At 34.0% G+C, this 22,097-nt stretch overlaps 1 protein-coding gene across 1 annotated transcript in view; it reads right to left on the minus strand.

Moving 5' to 3' along the window:
* The window catches only part of NAALADL2 (N-acetylated alpha-linked acidic dipeptidase like 2), a 926,327-nt gene extending 915,512 nt beyond the window's left edge, over window positions 1–10,815 (minus strand). The window contains exon 1 of the mRNA XM_037046503.1: window positions 10,711–10,815. The gene's annotated coding sequence lies outside the window, so the exon portion shown is untranslated. The remainder of the gene's footprint in view (window positions 1–10,710) is intronic.
* Window positions 10,816–22,097: the final 11,282 nt, after the last annotated feature.

Consider the following 22,097-nt stretch of genomic DNA (forward strand, 5'->3'; position numbering starts at 1 on the left):
ATAAAATAGCATTCAGTTTAAAAAGACTTTGTCTATTTTTTACTAAGACCACAATGTATTTGGAGTCCAATTTGTTTTTATAAGTTCAAATATCTGTACTTTAAAACCATTATCACTAGGAAGAGGAGGTTTAACTTATGATGTCATTACAATGTACTCTGAAGTTTTCAAGAATGATGGGTACATTAGACAAGAGTAGCCTACACGGTAAATTTATAAAAGCGAAAGCCTGGTTGACAAGCAGCTGGTCTACAAAAACACGTCAGAAGGTACAAAATGGACAGACAGACCTGGAATCTTATTCTAAGATGTCCAAAGACCTTTGGCTCCTAGACAATAAAATCACAATTAATCAGGAAATTTTGTTGAGTGGATATTTAGCCCAATGTTATTACATTGGGCTAATAACAGGAATTAGTGTAATGGGAACTTGGTAAGAGCAGAACTTCAGGGTAAAGAACTGTGTTGGGTATGCACCCAACATAGGAGCACTTAAATACGTAAAGCAAATCTCAATGGACATAAAGAGAAAGATCAACAGCAATACAGTCTCAATTAGGAACTTTAATATCCCACTGACTTCAAAGGATAGATCTTCCAGATAGAAAATCAACAATGAGCCCTGGCTGGTGTGGCTCTGTAGATTGAGTGCCAGCCTGTGAAGCAAAAGGTCGCTGGTTCAATTCCCAGTCAGGGCACATGCCTGGGTTATAGAACAGGTCCCCAGTTGGGGCCATGCAACCTCTCCCACACTGATGTTTCTCTCCCTTTCCTTCTACTTCCCTTCCCCTCTTTCTAAAAGTCAGTAAATAAAATTTTAAAAAGAAAGAAATAAAGAAAATCAACAACAAGATAATGGCCATAAACAACACAGTAGATCAAATGGATTTAATTGTTTTCTTCAGAGCATTTCACTCCTAAACAACAGAATATACAAAGTTTTCAAATGTACATGGAACATTTTCTAGGATAAAACACATTCTGAATTTAAGAAGATCAAAATCATATCAAGCATCTTCTCTGACCATGTTAAGAAACTAGAAATCAATCACAAAAAGAAAACTAAAAAATACACAAATATATGAAAGCTAAGTGCAATGCTATTAAACAATGAATAGATCAACAATGAAATAAAGTCAAAAGATACCTTGAAAAAAGTAAAAATGGGAACACAGCAACCCCAAATCCATAGGACACAGGGGAAGTAATCCTCAAAGGGAAATTCATAGCATTACAGTCCTATCTCAAAAGAACAAGAAAAAACTCAAATAAACAATCTAACTTTACACTTAAAGGAACTTGGAAAATAACAAGAAATGAAACTCAAAGTGAGAAGGAAAAATAATACAGATCAGATAAAAATAAATGAAATAGAGTTTAATAAGAATGATACAAAAGTTCAATGATTCCAAAAGCCCATTCTGTGAAAAGATAAACAAGTTTGACAAACCTTTAACCAGACTCAAGAAAGACAGAGTGTACTCAAATAAAATCAGAAATGAAGAAGAAAAAATGATAACTTATTCCAAAGAAATATAAAGGATTGTATGAAAATATTATAAACAACAATATGAAGACAAATTAGACAACCTAGATGAAATGGATAAATCCATAGAAACATAAAACATTCCAAAACTAAATTTAAAAAAGCAGAGAATTTGAAAAGACACACTACAATTAGTGAAATTGAAGCAGTGATCAAAAAACTCCCTGACAAAAGCCCTGGACTGGATGGCTTCATGGGTGAATTTTTATGTCGTTCAATTAAATTTTTATTGATTTATTTTAGAAAGAGAAAGGACAGGAGAGAGAGAGAGAGAGAGACAGTCATTGGTTGATTCTTGTATGTGCCCCGACCAGGGATTGGACCCGCAAAGTTGGTATATCAGGTTGAATGCTCTAATCAACTGAGCTACAGAGGCGGGGCGTGCTTCACTGGATAATTTTACCAAACATTCTGAGAAGAACTAACACCTCTCCTTCCCACACTATTTCAAAAAATTAAGGAGAACAACAACATTGACAAGATCATTTTATGAGACCAGCATTATCCTAATTCCAAAACCAGACAAAGACACCAAAAAAAAATTATAGGCCAATATCCCTGATGAACATAGATGCTAAAATCCTCCATGAAACATTAGCAACCTGCATACAGCAATAATCGAAAAGATCACACAGCGTGATCAAGTGGTATGTATTCCAGGAATGCAAGTGTGGGGCAGTATTCACAAATCAATAAATGTGATATACCACATAAACAAAATGAGGATCAAAACCACATGATCACATAAATAGATGCAAACAAGGCATCTGATAAAATCCAGCACCCACTTATGATAAAAACTCTCAGGAAAGTGGGATTAGAGGGAACATACCTAAACATATTAAAGCCATATATGACAAACCCACTGCCAGCATCATACTCAATGGGCAAAAATTACAATCATTCCACTGAAGATCAGGAGAAAGACAGGGCGCCCACCCTCACCTCTCTCATTCAGCATAGTACTGCAAGTCCTACTGATAGCAATCATATGAGAAAAAATAAAAGGCATTCAAATTGGAAAGGGAGAAGTAAAACTGTTTTTATTTGCAGAAGACATGATACTATACATCAGGGGTGTCCAAATTTTCAGTGTATCTGGGTCTCACTGGAAGAAGAATTGTCTTGGGCCACACATTAAATACACTGTGACATGTAATCACATAAATATCTCATAATGTTAATTACATTTATGATATTTTGTTGGGCTACATTCATGGCCATCCTGAGCCGCATGTGGCCTGCTGGCCACCCCTGCTATACATCCAGAATGCTAAAGATCCCACCAAAAAAAAAAACTGCTAGAGCTGATAATGAATTCAGAAAAGTATCCAGATACAAAATTAATATCCAGAAATCAGTTGAATTATTACATGCCGATAACAAACTAACAGAAATGGAAATTAATAAAACAATCCCATTCATGATTGCTTCAAAAAGAATAAAATACCTAGGAATAAATCTAACCAAGGATGTGAAAGACCTGTACGCAGAAAATTATAAGACACTGAAGAAAGAAATTGAAGAAGATACAAATAAGTGGAAGCACATACTGTATTCATGGACAGAAAGAATTAACATAATTAAAATGCCCAGCCTACCCGAAGCAATCTAAATATTCAAAACAATTCCTACCAAGATTTCAAAGACATATTTCACAGAAGTAGAACAAATATTTAAAAAATATATATGGAACCACAAATGGTCCAACAGTGATCCTGAGAAAGAAGAACAAAGTTGGAGGAATCATACTACCTAATATCAAACTATACTTATAAGGCCATAAAATTCAAAACAGCATGTTGCTTGCATAAAAACACATACATAGATCAGTAGAACAGAACAGAGAGCCCAGAAATAAACCCATACATTTATAGTCAATTAATATTCAGCAGAGGAAGCAAGCACATGAAATGTGCTAAAAACAGTCTACCTAATAAACGGTGTGGGAAAATGAAGGTGGACCACCTTCTTACACCATACACAAGAATAAATTCAAAATGGAATAAAGACTAAATGTTAGACCCCACACCATAAAAATCCTAAAGAAAACATAAACAGCAAAATCTCAGGCACTGCATGGGACAGTATTTTTTCCAGATAATCTCCTCAGGCAAGGAAAACAGAAAAAAAAAAAAAAAAGTGGGACTTCATCAAACTGAAAAGTTTTTGCCCAGAAAAAGAAACCATAAACATAATAAAAAGACAACCCAGAGAATGGGAGAACGTATTCTCTGTTATAATGATAGGGGGTTAATATCGAACATTCATATAGAACTTATGAAACTCAACATCAAAAAACAAACAAATCAATTAAAAAGTGGGCAAAGGACCTGAATAGACACTTCTCCAAAGAGAGTACACATATTCCCAATAGATATATGAAAAGATGTCCATTGCTAACCATCAGAGAAATACAAATTAAAACCACAGTGTGATATCATCTCACACCCGTCAGAATGCCTATCATCAATAAATCAACAAACAAGTGTTGGCCAGGATGTGGAGAATGAGGAGCACTTCTGCCCTGTTGGGAGAATGCAGATTCGTGCAACCACTGTGGAGAGCAGTATAGAGATATCTCAAAAAATTAAAAATGGACCTGTCTTTCCACTCAGCTATCCCACTCCTAGGTATATATCTGAAGGAACCTAAAACACTAATTCGAAAGAACATAAGCACCCCTAGGTTCATTGCAACAATTTACAATCGCCAAGATATGGAAGCAGCTCAAGTGTCCATGAGTAGATAAGTGGATAACACAATTAGGGTGTATATATACAATGGAATATTACCAAGCCACAAAAAAACACAAGAAAATTTTACCTTTTGCAACAGCATGGATGGACCTGAAGAACATTACGCTAAGTGAAACAGGCAAGTCAGAGAAAGACAAATAACATACGATCTCACTCATGGTGTGGAATCTAGTTAACAAACTGACCTAACAAGCAAAACAGAGACACACTCACAGATAGAGAGCAGGCTAACAGCTATGGGGGTGGTTAGTAATGGAGAGATTGAGCAAATAGGAAAAAAAGGACTCAAGGACATGGACAACAGTGGGGTGATTGCAGGGGGGAGGGGCTTTAAGGAGGATAAATGTTAATGGAAAGAACAAAAAATAAAAAATAGTAAAATAAGTCCTGTGTCAGAAGAGAAACTGAAAACAGAAAAGCATAATAAAAATTATTAGATTTTTATACTTGTTACTTGTGTAATTAGTCCTGTTAACTTCTATTGATTGCCACATTTGACTATACTACTATATTATTTAAATGATAGCAATTATGTAACAAAAAATAAATAAGAAATAAGTGATTTCAAATAATTTTATGTTTTATGTAAAGAAAAACATGCATACATCAATAATTATATGTTATGTAATTATATAACATATGTAAATATATATGACATCAGAGAGAGAGAGGCTGGCATAGTATGATTGTGATCTAGGCTAGTTCTCTAAAAAGCTGATCAAACTTGTATTTAGATCGGAAGTGAAAGAGATTAATCTGGGCTGAGTTTTGGAAGTATAACATAGTCATACCCACCCTTGTTCTACTTGGTAAATGCTCACACTACAACATCACCCTATATTATAATAATTTGTATCCCCACTAAACAGTGAACGTGCTGAGGAGAAGTACCCCAACATAATTCCTCTTGTTTCTCAGCACCTAATAGAGTGGCTGGCATATAATAGGCTCACTATAAATATATATACGCAAAACTATAGTTATAAAAATTTAAAGAGTTTTTAATAATATTAACTTGTTATATTTGGTAGGAATATTGTATATATATATGGAAGAGTAATAAAAATAATAAAGTTGCACAGTACAACTTTTTATTTAAAACATGAATATTCCACTTGAAATAAAATCAACTTCAGATATAGTTCTCTTGGAAAGACAAATATAAAAAGATTTTTCAAGGACAAGAAACACTTCATATATACACAAGTATGAAATTAATACCATGTTAAGTTAACAAGGGACCACATGTCAAATGTGCAAGGAGATGTTACAGATTCATTTCAGTGATATTAGGAAGTAGAGCCACTTGGGTAAAGATAATTTTCAGCACCAAGTCCTAAATGAATTGTTGCCAAATAGGTTAATACAGTTTAAAGTTGATATCTTTGAAATTTGTATGAATAACTACAGGCAAAACACTTACAGAATTAAGCAGGGAATATCTAACAATTGACTTGTCTACATAAAGCTAAACCATTGATGACTTGATGTTCTTTCCCTCTAAAATACTACTTAGCACTTAATGACTGACTTCATTTCCTACGTGAATAATTCTATTTTTTAAAAGAAAACTATTTCAAGTTTGTCTCTTGAAATATAACATTCTTAGAGAAAATATATGCAGTATTTTAAATAATTTCAGTTTCAAGGATAGATTCTAATAATACAAAAATCACCATTTCTAGAAGAAATAGTGCAATGAAATTTAAATATTTATTATATTTAAATTATTTTATGGATTTCACATTAATTAATTGCATGATACAGTACAAAGCAAAAATAGGTCAATGATTTCATTAAAATATATATTAAAAGAAATACAGAAATACACTGGAGATAATAGGGATTCAGTTCTAGACCACTGCAACAGCGTGAATATCACAATAAGGCAAATCACAAATTTTTGTTTTTCCCAGTGCATATAAAATTATATTGTCTGCTACATATGCATGTATGTATGTATGTATGTATCAAAAGTTATATATACTGTAGTCTATTAACTGTGTAACATCACTGTATCTAAAACATGAACATATTTTATTGCTAAAAAGTACTAACCATTCTGAGCCTTGTGCAAGTTGTGATCTTTTTGCTGGTGGAAGGTCTAGCCCCAATAACATCAAAGATCACTGATAAAAGATCCCTATAACAAATGTAATAATAATGAAAAAGTTTGAAATGTTGAGAGAATTACCAAAGTGTGACAGAGACATGATGTGAGCTTTTGGAAAATGACTGCAATAGACTTGATCGATGCAGGGTTGCCACAAACCTTCAATTAAAAAAAAAAAATCTGCAAAGCAGTGCAACAAGATATCCTTGTAGACTGAGTCTTTGCCTAACAAAGCGAATATCTTGCTGAGTAGATTAACAAGAAAACCATTGTTTAAACGAAATTACACCAGGGAGGGGGTACTGAAGGACAGTTAAAAGTACCTCAAGAATTTTGCCTGTGTTCTTCCCTGTTTTTCCCTCGTGTGGGATGAATAACATCAGCAATACTCCACTGTAATCCAGTCGGTTAGAATTGCACAGCGCCTGAGTGAGGGCTGTAAGACTGTTTATGACACTAAGTTTTCTTTTTCCTTTGAATTGCTGCTGTTAGATCATTTAACTGCCTTTTAAAAATTAGTATTGCACCCTAAGCAAAGGCTGCCCCTTAAGAAAAATAAAGTAGTAGGGAGTAAATTCTGGGATAAATCATGTTTATTAAACAGTTTAGAGAGAACTTTCTCAAGGAAAAATAAATATTGTGATAACTGCCCCTTCTTTAGTTTAAGGAGACCCAGGGAGGGGTGGCAAATTTCAGGCAGCACAAAATGCCTCTAACAGGCTCCAGCTTTGAGCCATTCACCAATATGTGATTTGTAATTACTTGTGCAGTTTGTCTCTGTATTACACAATCACATCTAATTGACCAGAAAATTTTGGTTATATTGTACTAAGCTGTGGCTAAATTTTTACTGTTATTATTCTGGTTTCTTTGTGAACATCTCAACTTTACTGCATCATTAAACCTTAAATTAGATTTTGATAATAAGAATACTTTATACATTTTTTCAAACAACTGCAATATTCACATAGGAGCTATAGTATTCTTAACACCACTGTCTTATCTTCTTAAAACATTTACTTCATACACATTCTTTCTGGGCTATTAAAAACAATGGCACTTTGATTTCAATTAAATACTTCATTTGAAAGCCATGACTAATAAATGCCAAATGCTAAAGGTGAACTTACATTAAGTGCATATCAGAGCATCTTTTGTAGCATGAAAGGAATTTAAGACAGGGTTCTTAGTTTCAGAATTGCTGATGAGGGTGATGAGGTGTACGTACAAAAAAATGTGGCAATTAACTACCTCAATTTAGAAACTTCCATTACTTTATTTTCATGTTGGGAATGTGGGCTAAGCAATAGATTCGATGTCCTGTCACTGATTCTCTAAACCCAAGACAATTAGAAATAATTGAGCTTGTTGTTTAAATGTCTATTATACTCCATACATTTTTGTCCATACATTCTATGTGTTACCAAAGCATTGTGGTGACTGCTGGAAAAAACATACAGCAATTACCTTCTGGAGGGGACTCCCCGAGTAGAACAACAGGCTTCTCCTGCTAGTTTGGAACCCATGTGTATCAGTGTAACAGCTGGCACTGTTTTGAGAAGCTTGGCTTGAGTGAATTTCTTTTTAAGACTCTCAATACTTTTTCCCATTTCAAGATAATGCACCTGCCCACAGCACACTGAGAGTTCAACAGTTTTTGACCAAAGAATGGAATGACCCCCATGACCCACCCTCTGTATTCACCCAATCTGGCCCCAAGCAACTTTTCTTTTTTTTTTTTTTTGTTTTACCAGATGAAAAAAATCCTCAAAGGGAAATGTTTTGTCCATATGGGAGAGGTGAAACAAAAAAAGGCAGAAGCACTAAACGTTATCAAAACTGAGTTCAAAAACCATTTTGAACAGTGGAAAAAATCTTGATAGGTATATTTCACCCAATGAAGAGTGCTTTGAAGGTGACTAAAGTTTAAACATGTAAGAATACACAATTTTTATAAATAAGTCTGGGTTTGGGGGTTCCCCTTCATATGACTAGAAAAATAATGAAAATGTTTAGTCACACTGGTAATTTTTAAATAAAATGCTTCCATAGAGCATGATAATAGAACATAAATAGCATCATAACAAAGCCTCTGTGTATGTCTCACCTTAAATTACATCAGGTGACAGTTTCTTTTTTTTCCAGTTTAAAAAGAGCCAAAACTTGTTTTAAATGTCAGATATTGTGGGTAAATAAAAAAACAGATTTAATGAGGACTAGTGAGTTTGAGCATTCATATTGAAGTACCTTAGTTTATCTTGGCTATCAAAGAAGTAGATAGCAAGTACTTAAAAACATTACAACAAGGATGAACTATAAAGTCTAATGCAAAAGCTTCTTAAAACATTATGTTGTATTATACACCTACCATAAGGCAGTAACAGTTTCTGCTAACACATAAAAAATTACCTGAACGATATAGGTAAAGAATGCATGACATTGTATACCCATTCTGTAAACTTAACATACCTGAAGTTACTTGAATTTGTCTACAAATGCATACAATCACAAAATGAAAAACTGTAGAAGTACTAAAGAAAAAAAACTAATGGAAGGACACAGCTAAAGGCATAAAAATTTTAGGTCCTTCTAATTTTTTTCTTTACCACCGGGATAATACACACAGCCCTTTATAGTCATGAGTTCAATTATCTAGTCAACATAAATTCTGATTTAAATTGAGCCAAAGAGAATAGATAAGACCCCTAGAGTATATTGCCTTGGCCCCCTTCCCATCTTCCACTAGGCTCATTGCCTAATTGCCATTAGCATCTGATAAAATGCACTTATTTTCTCAGCTAAAATATCTGTTTGAAAGTCAGTAAAAGGTGATAAAAAGAAATTAGTATATGTCATCACTATAAAAAGAAAAATAAAGAGTAAAAATAGATGGAGCTAAAAATTGTCAGAGAATATACTTATTGAAACAACTACCTTTAATTTTTTCTATATAAAATAACATCTGTATTAAAACATTAGTTAAATATTAATAAAAACCTAAAACTTTTCATTTTAAATGTCTTTATTTTTTGAGAAATCATAAAACTAGTCCCAAATGATGTTATGACTTTCTTTTCACTATTTACATATTTTTAAAGTGAAAATACCCATTGAGAGAAAAACTGCTAACCAGTACTTTTTACAGGCTAGGTTTTATTTTTAAATTATTGTTCTATGTTCAAAGTTCTCATTTTAGGTCAATTAATGAAAAAAAAAGCTCAGAAAAAATTTTACACTGATTCATAGAATTTATTCAATCCAAAGGCCAAGCTCGGTCCCCCAATTCAGACAATTTACTTCTTTGTCCAGGTTTAAACTGTTTGAACCTGAATGGTTTTGGACAGGGCACAGGTCTTACCATACAGATTCACCAGTCCCTCCTCTCTCACACCCAGAACTTCACAGATTTGCACTGCAAACCTAACCTTCAAAGCACATAAATTTCTCACCCTTCTCTGATTTAATCTAATTCTTTCAATTCAAAATCAAAGGAATACTCAAAGCTGAAATGGTGCATCCTAGTTCTTCAAGTGAGTTGGTAGCCATGCTGGTTGTGCTCAGAGCTCCTCGTTCCTGGGTCTATGCTGTCACTGGGGCCTTTGCATCAACCGGGCCATGCAAAGTTTTTTACACAGTAACTTGAACCAACATTTGAATACTGACAGCAGCTAGTGCTCCAGAGAAAAATGAGTTCTGATCACACACTAGTGTCACACCCTTCCTCCCCAAACTGGAGTGCTCCGAGGAGTTATGAACTCCTTTCAGAACGTGTCTTGAAAATCTAATGCCTAAATGGGAGTTTGCAGTCTATGTGTGGTCATATACAAACAGATACTGCAAAAGTTTAACAAATATGTGTTAACTTGGAATAAATAAGCAATGCAAAGCTATGCTGTATCATAGCACAAATTGTACAATTGCCATTTTTAAATAAAATCACTGGACCAACCTAAACTAAAATGTGAGACTAAGTGGATTACATACAATAAAATATGTAATGGTGTAAAATCAAATTGACACCACAAAAGCAAGAAAATTGTACCAAATGCAACAGCCATGTGGAAATTAAACTCTTTAGATAATACTCTGCAAAGAAAACGGGCTAAAATCCACGAAGTAAAACATGCATCAAATTTGAAAAAAAATACGCCTTTGCTACAGAATAACGCTTGCATTCTTCTTTTCTTTTTCAAAATTAGCAGTTATTGGCACGTTATAGAGTTATGCTAAATCACCACATTAAAAGTTGACTCAAGAGTAAAAGCCTTACATTCTAATTAATTAGGTCTTACCTCAATCGAATGATCCTAGGGCAACCAGAGGGTCTTTGCAGGTTATCAGACTCTTACAAGCTGGACCCAGGGCTCTTCATCCAGGTGCCTAACAGTCAAAGCCCATTTCCTGTTCATAAATCAAACAACAGAGGTAGATCAATTTAAATTGGAAACTGTATTAGATAATTTATCAGTGGGCTCCTGAATTTATACTTGAGTTAATGCTTTTCAGATTTATGTTAACCATTCTCCTTTTTTTAGTGTAAGCACCTGCATTTCTTTTTTCTTCTTCAGAAATCAAGAATATATAAATAGACAATTTTTTTAAAAGCACAGAATTTTATTCCAAGGACCAATGTATACACAAACACATAACTACTTTTCTCTCTTACTCTCATGTGTACATATATTTATATTTGTACTTTAATTTAGCTAGCTTAAATGGCAACCCACTTTGTGCCATGCACCACTAAACACAATAACAGATAAAGAAGGAGACAGATAATTGTACACAAAATTACTTACTACTTCTTTGGAGAGAAAGGACTAACCAAAGGAAGAAATGTGTAGTAGAAAGAGTACACCCAGGTCTGAAAGCCTGGTGCTTCTGTTGAACACATGTATGACCTTGGGTAATTTCTGTAACTTTTTAAAATATGAATACATTCACTTTAAAATTAGGCTTAGAAAATAGGTTAAACTATTGTGAAAATCAGAGACTTTGCATACAATGTGCCTGGCACAATGTCTAATATGTACTAAGCACTCAATAATTGATTGAGACTATTATAAAGTATTTTAGGACATTGACAAACTTTCTCTATTATTTTTATCTTCTATGGCAAGATTGGTTATTCAATATTTCATATGTATGGACCAGGATAAGTAATATAGCAGTATTTCACAAGCTTTGACTAGGAAAAAATTCTTGCCCCTGTTAGGTCAGTTTACGCTCTCTTTACATTTATATTTTTCTCCCTTATTTCAGAGTTGAACATCTTTGTCAACCTTTATATAATAGGAATAATAACATGCCATAAAATACTCAATCACTAAAATATAGAGTAAAATAATATTTCTAAATTTTAATATTAAACTGCTCTGGTTTCAAGAAGAAAAGATTTAAGTTATATCCTGTATGTTCACCCAGTATGGAAGTCCCAAACAACTCTTCTTTTTTTTCTCATAAATTTCAGAGCTTCTTCATAAGCGCCACCCAACTTGGTCAGTACATAAATTACAAGCTTTCTGAACTAACAACGTCAAGTAAAAGTCCTTTTTACTAACCTTGGTTCAAGGTTAGTTACATTACATCATTAGTATAGGCACATAGTTCAGAACATTTTAGGATATTTCATTTGTGGGGAATACAAATAATATGAAATGGGGAGGATTGAAGTTCACTAATCAATTCTCAACTTTTGTTTAAAAGTGCCTCAAGATTCTACTTATTGGCAAGGTTGTTCAAGAAATCAATTGTTGTCTCAGTACAAAGGCAGACTTCTCCTCTCTCTCAGCACCGAAAATGATGAAAAACCCACAACAAAAAAAATGATAAAGATATGCTCACAATGATTCTTGCGTTTTCCAACTGCGAATCACAGGAAATCTAAGTTACATGGGTTTTTTCTCATAACCTTTCTCTTGGTATTTAACAGGATAAAAATAGCCTGTTGCCATATGCATCCCTCCATTTGATTAAAAATCAAACTGAGAGAAAACCTCAGCCACCACTCCCCACAACAACAACAACAAAAAAAACTGTATAGACTGGGTGAGAGAGCTGAGAATTCATAGGTCATCTTGTCTAATAAAGTGCCTTTGACTAATCCTTGCTTAATCTAACCCCAAGTTTAAAATTTTATTTACTAAATGAAATGAACTCTAGTTTTAAGCTTTAAGATGGAATATTCAAGATATTATTTTTTCAGGTTCTTATGGAAACTTGGCTGAATTAGTAGTCCCTAATGGATGTTTCAAGCATTACTTAATGTGAGAACACTGGAACTAGAATGGAGCATAAAGACTATCTCATTCTATGAAGCAGAGAGAAAGAAGGAGCTTATACCCTTAGCAACAGCATGGATGGAACTGGAGAGCATTATGCTGAGTGAAATTAGCCAGACAACGAAAGACAAATACCACATGATCTCACCTTTGACTGTAATCTAATCAACAAAAGAAAAAATCAAACAAAATATAACCAGAGACATTGAAATTAAGAACCATCTAACAATAGCCAGAGAAAAGCAGGGAGGGGATAGAGAGGAGAGGAGTTTTCAAGAACTACTTACCATAAAGGACACAGAGACAAAACCAAGGGGGAGGGTAGAAGCAAGGGAGGGAGGTGGGTTTGGCTGGTGTGGAAGGAGTGGTGGGGAGAAAATGCAGACAGCTGTAACTGAACAATGAAGTAATTAAAAAAAGAGGATCTCATTCAAATATTCCCACAAACATCTACCACCATTTCCCACTACATGTTTTATTAAATAATAGATTTCACCTAGGCCCTATATCCAAATTTCCAGGAATGAAGCCTTGGAAATAAAAAAAACCCTACCTGTCTATCGAGAATTTTTCTCTATTTAGAACCTTTAAATGGTATACATGTATCATAAAGACAAAATGGGGCAACTCTATGGAATTGACTTTAGTTCTGATGATAGCCTTTTACAAATATATTAAAACACAAATTTTGGAATTTCTTAAGCAGATTATACAAAAGCAAAACAACAAATAAATAAGCAAAAGAAGAACCCAACACAAGCTATATTTCAATTTAGTGAAGTTGCTATGGTATTAATGTGATATTATTAAGGCTTATTAATTGTTTTGCATGGTTATCATTTACTAACTTGTAGAAAATGATTTCTGCTACAACAGTTGTCTTTAAGGCACTCTACTGATCAAGAACTAATAAAAATTCGTTGTTGCCAATCACATAAATTTCCTTCTGTTTAACATCCGTTGAAAGCCCTCCATGAGCTAAGTCTATCAACTCCAAATACTCATCTATGGCTTTGGGGTTCTTTAACATCTTGATCCACCTCTTACATTTTTTAAAGCAATAACTATGCCTTAGTTTGTGGTGCCCTCAGGACCTATTACTGTGCCAACACTTAAGAGTATGCTCAGTAAATGATAATTAAAGAGCACCTGTGACTCCGCACATTTCCACTCCCTTTTATTCACAGAGCTCACTGCCCATTGGAAGAACACACTGAATGTTTCTTTAATGCCTTTTCTCTAGCTGGTCCTCCTGGATAATTCATTCAGTCAGCTCTTTTTTGTCTAGTGTCTACTTATTTTCCCAGATTCACTTCTATCATGCAATCTATTCTAGCCTAAGCATTTACTTTCTCTCTATTTTTTAAGACTGAACTAAACAATAATCTTGGAAAGAAGAGAAGAAATACTATATTTGTACTTCTTATAAATACCCCACAGCTCCTAGCTCAATACTGGACACATAAGTTGGTGGCTACCCTAGAGGATACAGATGATCTGTGAGCTAGGAAAAGATACATGCCCCTATCTGATGAGTTAGATCAGAGACTGGCAAACTGGCAAACTATGGGCTTTGGGCCAAATTCAGCCTACTTCCTGTTTTGACAAATAAAATTTTACCTGAATATAGCCATGTCCATTTGTTTATATTATCTACGGCTGCTTTCCTACTATAACAGCAGAGGTGAATAGATGCAACAAAGACTGCCTGGCCCACAAGCCTATGATATTTACTATCAACTTCATTACATAAATTTGCTTGTCAGTATATTAGATCAATGGTTCCCCAGTGTGGGCCCCAGAAGAAATCTGGCTCATTCACAGTCTTGAGTACTGTGGTTAGACAACACTACATAATCTTGTTCTTAAAATGTGGAGCTTGGATTGCCTCTACCAGCATCACCTGGGAAGTTGTTAGAAATGCAAAAATCGAAGGCTCCATCCCAGACTACAGATCAGAAATTCTGCAGATGGGAACCAGTAATCTGCTTTTGGACCAGCTCTCTAAGTGATTCTAACCCACACTAAAATTTGAGAACTACTGAATCAGATGTAATGATTTGGCTTCGGTGAGGCAGATTCAGTTTTTTTCAGCTGCTACTAATGTGTACAGAGATTCTAAGCAATGAAAACAAATCAATTATGTCTCACCTGCCCGGAAATGTAACACCTGGAGTGTACACTAAGAAGCAGGGTTACTTTGATGTGAGAATTACTGTAACACTTTCAGTAAATGCTAATATAGCCACCAGCTGTCTATCCAAAAGAAAAGACAACATCCCAAGTACCAAAGTGTAAAATCTATCCAAAAATAGATTGAAATAGCAAAGCAATATAGCAGATAAGCTTTGGTTTGTACAGGACTGCCTGTCAGGACAAACCTTTGCACAATGATTCCCAGCAGGGACCAGGAGAAGAGAAGCGCCACTCGGTATGGAACTCTGCTAATCAAGGATTTGTTCCAACATGCATATTCCATCTCTAAGTCTCACATGTGGCCAGATAGCACTTTCCATGGTAGTGTGTGGCTAGAAATAAGGAATAATCACCACCAAGCCTTGTGGAAAAAATATAATTACATCATACAATATAGACAATTTTCACAAAATGCCATGTTTAAAATTTACAGTAAGTCTAGCTTCTTCATTGTTTCTCTCTAAAACTAGACCTGCACCAGAAGCATGGCTATGATATCAAAGAGGTAGAATATACAAAAACATGGCAAGGTACTGATGCAAGATAAGAGTAATAAAGTTCTGGGAAGACCCTTGCCTCAATGTATTTTATTTAATTATATTTGAGGTTGGATTCTTAGCAGCTACATCAGGAAACAACAGTAAAGTTATTTAACCTATTGAAGTGTCTTTATGTAAAGGTTAAAAGAAACATGTCAATCAATAAGAATAAACTATTGACTGATAGCCTCTAGAAAGTTCACATTATTTCCTACTCATAAAAAATCATTGTGTTTCTACCCAACAGTATAACCACTATTTCCCTTTGGAAAATGGCACACAGATTCATTCTATAAGCCTAAAATATATAAAACATTTTATTCAATATGCATTTAAGAGTGCTTTGGTTTTAACATATGTCTATGGAAAGTAGAAAAAGTATTTAGGTATGATGTATAACAAAAAATTGGGAAACATGGGCCTTGATTTCATACTTATGAATTTAGTAAATGATTGACCACTGTTGAGATAATTGGTTAGAGTTTCAATTTAGACTTAAATTTTCAAAATTTAAATCAAAGGTTAATGAATATATAGTTTGGTATACTTAAGCATAACACTGCCCCATTCAGATACAAACAATATATAATTATCTCTCTATATAGGAACTGAAAAGATAGAAACTATGATCCACTCAGCATTCACAGGAGATATAATACCTATCCAGAAGGTGAGTGAATCACAAATAACATGAAACCAGGAGAAAGCAGAAGCTGAGTATGGGTACAAAGTAATTAAGAGTAATGCTCTAAAATTTTAAAGAGGGGAAAATTAGGCCAAATGTTAAAAACCTTTCATAGCAAGTCCATTAGCCTCTAGAATCAAACTCTAGCTGCAGCTTCTTCAACTGAGTCATTTAAAATTAGATAAGAGCCTGACTTTGCCAAAATACCACAGAGAATTATTCAAGGGAAAGACTAGTGAGATGTACTAAATGAATTATTTTTAACTCATCATTTATATATCTAACTGCCATGATTTCACACACACTAAAAATGGTGAGAAATGAAAATGCTCTGGAGATTTCATTCTATTACTATGACACATTAATTTATTTTTTTCAAAACAAGAGGAAGATGAATGGAATAAAAAGTAATTAAGAGATAAACTACTCTTAAATATTTCACTCAAAATGGTTAATTCAAATAAAGGATATATTAAAAGATAATATATTTATTTATAAAAGCTGCATAGTTAATACCATATTTAATTACCAGCTATGTTCTACTATGATGCATAACATGAAGTTATTAATCAATAAGCACTAAATGAATGAATAAGTGAGTTTCTCCCCTCTGGAGACTGTCTCTTCTAGGGTTTATATCCTTAAGATACAGGCTTATTGTGGCCATTAATTACTGAGACCCAAGCCAGACTGTGTGTCCTGGAACAAGGTACTTAGCCTCACTATGCCTCAGGTCCCTCATCTGAAAAATAAGGAGGGATCATAATAGTAGTAGTGGCCTCCTGAGGTTTCCCTAAGTTCTAATGAATTAAATGTGGTGAAGCAGGGAACCTGTTTGATAATAATCACTCAGGAATGGTGAGCTGTCATTAATAACTGATCTTAATGCATACAGTGGTCAACAGGGTAGGAGATTTTAGGAAATTAGTCTAGAAAATGTCATAAAAGTTGGAGTGATAAGCCACAGATTCTTAGTATACAACCTACTTACTAATAGATTACTAAAAATCAGTCATTGCATTCATAAAATTGACTATGGAAATATGTAGTTATTCTCCCCCAACTTAAGCCTGATATTTTATTCCTAAGCTCCTTATTAGTTCATGGACAGTCACTTAGCCATAGCCTTCTAGGCTTTGTGCTGGATATCAAGTTCTTGACCTCAGCAAGGCAGGTTATCAATAAACCTCTAGGCTACTTGGTTTTCTGGATTTCACACTTATAATGCCACCACCCTGGCAGCTGTTAGTAGATATAAACTCATATCTGTAGCTTTAGGGATAACCATGCCTTGGTCAATCAAGTAAAAATGATAACAGATGTAAGTGTTAAGCCCATCTCTCTGTGTTTCAATTACAGCTAAACCATAACGTCTATGATGTCAGAAAAGTTACTTAACCTTTAGGCTCTTCATTTGTAAAATGAAAAAATGATATGTTATTCCATTTTGTAGTGTTATATAAAAGATTAACTATAAGGTTATTCATGAAAAATGCTTACAAGTGCCCTGGAGAGAGATTATCAGGTTCAAATCCTAGTTCTGATATTTATCAGCTGTGTGTTCTAGAGTTCCTTACTTAGCCTCACTTTGCCTTATATGTGCATAGAAAAAAGCTAGCTATTGCTACTTTTAATGGCCATATATGTTTTATATATATATATATAAATATATGACTATATATATATAGATGTATATAATGTATACAATACAACCATTGTATATAACATGATGATTTTTAGTAAACTTATGCAATGATGCAACCATCACATTAATCTAATTTTATAATATTTCTTCATCCCCAAAAGCTTCTTTATGCTATTTTGTAGTCAACTCCCACTCCCAATCCCAGCCCCAGGCAACCACTAATTAACTTTTTGTCTCCATAGATTGTTCATTTCTGGACGTGTGATATTGTAGTCATACAATGCATACACTTTCTTTCTGATATCTTTCACTAATATGTTTGAGGTTCAGCACCTCATAGCATGTACCAGCATTCCGTTTCTTTTTTTAATGAAAAATAATATTCCACTGTATGCATGTACCTTTGTAGGAATTTGTATATATTCCTACAATAATGAAAGATCTTAAGATTATTTCCTTTCCTGGCCGGTCTCGAAGATTATGTTTGATTTTATGACAGTATTTAACTCTTAAATAAATAGGAGCCTTTGGGTTTCATCTCTTCACCTGTTAATTAAGACTATGGATACACCAGTGAGAATAAAATGAATACATTTTCAGACAATATGTTTCATGATGTAGATCTTTTCTCCATTTTCTCTAATTATCATTGCCATTTTAAATTTGTTATTCACTTCTTCCTTTTAAAGCCCTGTCACGAATCATTATTCCACTGATGTTTTCCATGGCTCCTTGGTACAATTCATATTCCTTATAAATATCTGAATAATATTAATGAAAGCAACTAGAATGGACAAAGGGGGATATCAGGGATTCTAGACCTGAAAAACACTGAGAGTGACTGATCAACTCTTTTGAGTGTATACAGAAAAGAAAAGGGATTCTAAGAAACTTCAACTTTAAAATGAGATAATAGGAGGATCCATGAGGGAAGCAAGTAAAAGAAGTGGGGAATATATCAGAAGAAAATAGGGTCACAGTGTAAAGGGGTGAAGAGTTTCAACAATGTACATAAGTTTAGGTAACAATGAGGTCAAGTAAGAACAGTGCTTGGAGAATGTCCAGTGGCTTCAAGGAAGGAATGTACTCGAGACATTTGAAGCAGGCAATGAACATGAACAAAGCAGCAACTGCACATGAAGCAATAGGGCCACAAGGACTGTGGTGGAGTGAGTTGCAGCAACAGCTATCAGTTCCAGCAGAATATTGCCATGTGGGATAAGCCCAGAAATGTCAGTTCTTCTTCAAAGAACCAAATTAAATTTGGGAAATGTCTACATTTTTAAATGTTTTGAAAAAAATATTTTAAAAACCACAATGTGTATACAAATAATTACACCCAGTGGGAAATTTTTTTCAGACACGTGTGGCTGGTTCAACATTCAAAAATCAATTAGTGCGATCATCACATCAACAGTCTAGAGAAGAAAAGTAATACAGTCATAGTCAATAGATGCGAAAAGTATTTATAAAACCCAACACCTAATCATGATAAACCACTAAGCAAATTAAGAACAGGTGAGAATTTTGTCAATTGAATATATATTTTCAAAATCCTATACATCATGTACTTAATGGTGAAAAACTAAATGTTTTCCCTCTAATCAGAAACAAGGCAAAGATGTGCCCTCTCACCACTCCTTTCAACATTTTACTGGAAGAGCTAATTAATGCAATAAGACAGGAAAAGGAAATAACAGGTACCCAGACTAGATATGAGGAAATAGAGTATTTTTGGTCATAGAAGACATGACTATTCATGTGGAAAATCTTTCAAAAAATAACAAAAATCTCATGGAACTAATAAGTAATTACAGCAAGGATGATATACAAAGTGAATATACAAAAGCCAATTGCTTTACTGTATATGATCAATGAAAAACTGAAATTTAAAATACAAAACTCACATTAGCACCCCTTCAAAATTAATACAAGTAAATCTAACAAAATCTGTACAAGATCAATATCAGAAAAACTATAATAGTCTGTGGAACAAAATTAAATAATAAAATGAATAGAGAGATAGTCTATGTTCACAGATGTGAAGATTTAATATTGCCAAGATGACTGTTTTTTCCCAAATTGATCTATTAGATTTGGTGCAATCCAAATAAAAATCTCAGTAAGCTATTTAGTAGCTATTAACAAACTGATTTCACAGTTCATGTGGAGAGGCAAAAGATACAGAATAGCCAACATAATATTAAAGAAGAATGAAGCTGTAGGTATGATGCTACCCTAATTCAAGACTTACAATAAAAACTACAGTAATCAACACAGTGTAGTATTGATTAAAAAAATAGACAAATAGATCAATTAAACAGAATAGAGACCCCAGAAGCAAATTCACACAAATATGGTTAACTGATCTTTGACACAGAAGAGGCAATTCAAGTAAGATACAATAGTCTTTTCAGCAAATGATGCTATAATTAGATAGTCACATGTAAAAAATTTAATTGTGATATAGAAATTCAACCTTACAAAAATCAACTCAATATTAATCGTAGACTTTAATGTAAAATGCAAAAGTATAAAACTCCTAAAATATCACATAAGGGAAATATAAATAATGGTGGGCTTGGCAATGGCTTCTCAGATACAACATGAAAGGCATGATTCATAAAACAAAAATTAACAAGTTAGATTTCATTAAAACGTGAAACTTTCTTGCTCTGCAACATCACAGTCAAGAGAATAAGAAGAAAGCCAAAAATCAGGAGAAAAAGTTTCCCAAAAGGCTATTATCTAAAACATACAAAATCCCTTAAAAACATAGTAATTAGAAAATGGCCCAGTTAAAAAGTGTGGGGGGTGGAACAAAAGATCTGAAAAGACACCTTACCTTAGAAGATATATAGGTGGAAATAAACATATAAGCAGATGTGCAACATCATTCAGTAAATGTAAATTATAACAACAATGAGATACTACTACACTTATTAGAATGGCTAAAATCTAAAACAGTGGCGACACTGGTGAATATGTAGAGCAAAGGGAACTGTTATTCATTGCAGGTGGCAATGTCAATGGTATGGCTATTTTGGAAGACGGAAAGTACCTTAAAAAACATATTCTTACTATATGACCCAATAATTGTGCTCTTTGGTATTTACTCAAATGAGTTGAAAAGTTATGTCCACACAAAAACTAGCATACGGATTTTCATAGCAGCTTTATTTTTAATTGTCAAAACTTGGAAGCAACAAAGATGCCATTCGCTACATGAATACAGGAATGCATTTTTTATTGCACAACACTTTAGCACTTCATGGATATTATGTTTTTAATAAATAAGAGGTTGGTGGCAACTGTGCACTGAGCAAGTCTTTAAATGCAATTTTTTTCCAATCGAATTTGCTCACATACTGTCTGTGTGTTACATTTTGATTATTCTCACTATATTTTAGACTTAGTCACTATTATTACATTTGTTATTGTGATCCATGATCAGTGACCTTTGGTACTACTATTGTAATTGTTTTGGGGTGCCATGAACTGTGCTCATATAACATGGCAAATCTAATAAATCCTGTATATGTTCTAACTGTTATACTGACTGGCTCTTCCCCCATCTTTCCCTCTCTCATCAGGCCTCCCTATTTCCTGAGACACAATAATAATATTAGGCCAACTACTAATCCCACAATGGCTTCTAAATGTTCATGTGAAAGAAATAGTGACATTTATTTCTCTTTAAATCAAAAGCTAGAAATGATTGAGCTTAGTGAGGAAGGCTTGTTGAAAGCCAAGATAAGCCACAGTTAGGCCTCTTGTACCAGTTAGCCAACTTGTAGATGCAAAAAAAAAGTCCTTGAAGGAAGTAAGAGTTCTATTCCAACAAACACACAAATGATAACAAAGTGAAACGGCCTTATTGTTTATATGGAGAAAGTCTTAGTGGCGTGGATAGAAGATCAAAACTGCCATCACATTCCCTTAAATGAAAACCTATTCAAGAGCAAGGCTCCAACTCTCTTGAATTCCATAAAAGCTGAGAGAAGTGAGAAAGTTGCAGAAGAAAAATTTGAAGCTAACAAAGGTTGGTTTTTGAGATTTAAAGAAAGAGCTTGTCTCCATAACATAAAAGAGCAAGGTGAAACAGCAAGTCCTGCTATATAAAGCTACAGCAAGCCATCTAGAATTTCTAAGATAACTAGTGAAGGTGGCTACACAAAACAACAGATTTTCAGTGTAGATGAAACATCCTTTTACTGGAAGAAGATGCCATCTAGAACTTTTATAGTCAATTAATGAAGAAAAAGTCAATGTATGGCTTTAAAACTTGAAAGTACAGGCTGACTCTTTTGTTAGGGGCTAATGCAACTCGTGA

Source organism: Sturnira hondurensis, unplaced genomic scaffold (genome assembly GCF_014824575.4).
Source record: "Sturnira hondurensis isolate 20B ecotype Veracruz unplaced genomic scaffold, ASM1482457v3 Scaffold0005279, whole genome shotgun sequence".
NCBI lineage: Eukaryota > Metazoa > Chordata > Mammalia > Chiroptera > Phyllostomidae > Sturnira > Sturnira hondurensis.